Below are 2,661 nucleotides of genomic sequence, written 5' to 3'. Positions count from 1 at the left end.
ATATTTTTACTTTTCTAAACTTTAAAATTTAGTTTTCTAATTTCTTTAAATAATAATTAATTTATTAGCTAATTATTTATTAATTTCGTGGGGTTTACACGATTCCTATGTCAAATAGGTTTACACTACTGTTGGTAAGGATACCTAGAATCATTATTCACTCAAGAAAAAATGCTTTAAGTTGGTATTACTTCGAGTACTTAGAAAAAGAGTCTGTAAGTGAAATGATTTAATTGAAATGGTGATTATATATCGTGAGGTGTTCATAAAGTTCTCTATTTTATAGCAGTTTATCAAGCTCCTTATAAGTTCGATAATATAATAAAAATCTCCACAGCTTGATAGGGAGGACTGGACGCAGATCAAGAAATTATACCAAACTAAAATATATTATAAGAACATGCTTTTCAAAAAATAAAAATTTTAGACTTTTGCAATGAAAATTTGCAAAAATCGAAAATCACGATTCATTTCATAATAACGAGGCGGACTAGGATAAAATGTATAAAAAAATGTTTACTTATGAAATAATATTTTTTTAATAAGACAAAATAGGAGCTATTAATGATTACTTTTATCTATGGAGTCTATATTCATCCGATAAAAAACTGTACTAAGATTTTTTGAACAATTTAGCTGTATCAAAATACTTTAGAAATATTTTAGAATTAAGATAATAAAAATTTTTGAAAATATCCTTACTGGTATATTTTTCTGTTTTTTCTTTCTTTGTTATAGTAAAACTACTGATTATATAATTATCACTTTTAGTAATTATTCTTCAAGAATAAATTTCCACCACCTATTTTACTCTTTATATATTCGTTTTATTTTCATAAATCAGTCTCCACCACATATTATTCTATCATGTGGTTAATTAATTTAAAGTGATCATGATTAAATCTAAATACTTAACCACATGATCAAAATCACCTTCACTCCTCTCTCTCTCTCTAGGAGGCTGAATTTTCCTCTTTCTTTCTCTAAAGTCACATGTTAAATATGAGTATTAGTAAGGATTAAGATAAAGGCTAGGAAAGTGTTAGAAAGTTGCCAAATTTAAGCATGTTTTTATCAAGATTTCATTAAGTAATCTCTCACTCTTTCTTCTCTTTAAAGAACCGGTTCCTCCCCCTCTCTTTCTCAAATAAATCACATGCTAATTTTTGTTACTTGTTACCATAGTTAGATAAGAATTAGAAACCAAGAGATCTAGTTAGAAACTAACTAAAATTGGCACCACATCCCTCACTCTTCTCTCTTGAAGAAACCGGATCCTCTCCCTCTCTCTCAATTAGATCACATGGTAAATATGATGATTAGGTGGTGATTATGACAAAGTTAAGGAAGCTACTAGGAAGCTACATATTTACACATGTAATTAACATTCTTCTCTCATAACTGTAGATTCCTCTCCCATTTCCCATTAATCATCAAAATTTCATATAGTTAGAAGTAAGAAAGAAAGATTTACAAAGAGCATGAAATCAATTGCTTAACTCTCTCTTTTCCAACTGGGTTTCCTTCCCCTTCCTTCATCAAATTTTATTTCTTTCCACTAAACCAAGTTAAGGAAGAGAGAAAAACCAAATAGAAAGGAAGAGAGCTAGAGGAGGCCGAGAGTGAGAGAGATCAAGAACCATCAAACCAAGCTTGTTTTCTACCATTTTCTTCATCAAGTTTCAAGAGCAACACCTCCACTTCTCAATATTTCAAGAACCAACCTCATCCTCTTCATCTTCTTCATTTACCTCTTGAAATCATCAACAGGTGAGTGAAGAAAATCTCTTAAATTTCTTTTCCTCAAAAAACTTTTTCAATATGGACGAGATTCTTAAGAGAGTTTTGTTGTTCCTTTCCTTGATTAGCATATTTTTCTTAATTAGGAGCTTTAAGCAGAACCTCCAAGCTAGCCAAAAATCAAGCTCAATAGAGTGAGAAATCACTCCCTTTCCTTTCTAGTTGGTTCGCCCATGAGGCCTATTTTTCTATTAATTAATGTGGTGTTGTTATTTAAGTGATTTCTTATGCTAAAGAGGATTAAGAAGTAAATTAAAGAAGTAAGGGTTAGGTGTAGTTAGAAATCTCTTGGTTGTGTTTATATGTTCATATTGTTGCTTGATAATGTCCGTATGATGATTTGATGAAAGATGATGGTTATGATGTTTGATGTTTGGTAAATATTTTATAGTGTGTTAGTAATGTTTATGATGATTTATGGTGGATGTATATGATGATGATAGTGATGGAATTGATATATGAGCTTGGGGTCAAAACACAATTTTGTAAAAGGGAGAAGATAAGAACATAATTCATGAAAGGATGATTAAAGAAGGGATGTAAAAAGATTAAGAGAAAAGTGATTAAGAAACCTAAAGAAGTCATAGATAAAACATAAGGTCTATAAAGAGGGTTAAAATGTAACTTAAAGTAAAAGTGGGCGAAAAATGTGAATAATAGAAGAAAAACTTAAAGAAGGTTTTGAGGTAAATTATAATTTTATAAAACTTATAAATAAGCAAAAGATTGATAAAAGTGAAGTTAAGGAAAATTAAAAGATGAAAAATTTGAAGATTTGAAGAAAAGCCACTAAAAGATTCATCAAAACAAGACTTTAGCTCTAGAAAACATGTATGATATACTTTTTGGGTTAAATATAAA

The 2,661-nt window shown here is 29.4% G+C and overlaps 1 long non-coding RNA gene across 1 annotated transcript; it reads left to right on the top strand.

Moving 5' to 3' along the window:
* The first annotated feature begins 1,100 nt into the window (after positions 1–1,100).
* On the top strand, positions 1,101–2,107 carry LOC107479562 (uncharacterized). The gene is made up of 2 exons (XR_008007096.1): positions 1,101–1,770; positions 1,887–2,107. It is a non-coding gene; the product is annotated as an uncharacterized LOC107479562 (long non-coding RNA).
* Positions 2,108–2,661: the final 554 nt, after the last annotated feature.

The sequence above is a fragment of the Arachis duranensis genome, chromosome 3 (genome assembly GCF_000817695.3).
Source record: "Arachis duranensis cultivar V14167 chromosome 3, aradu.V14167.gnm2.J7QH, whole genome shotgun sequence".
Lineage (NCBI taxonomy): Eukaryota > Viridiplantae > Streptophyta > Magnoliopsida > Fabales > Fabaceae > Arachis > Arachis duranensis.
The sequence above is the reverse complement of the archived record's forward strand: the minus strand, read 5'-3'. Positions and strand labels throughout refer to the sequence as shown.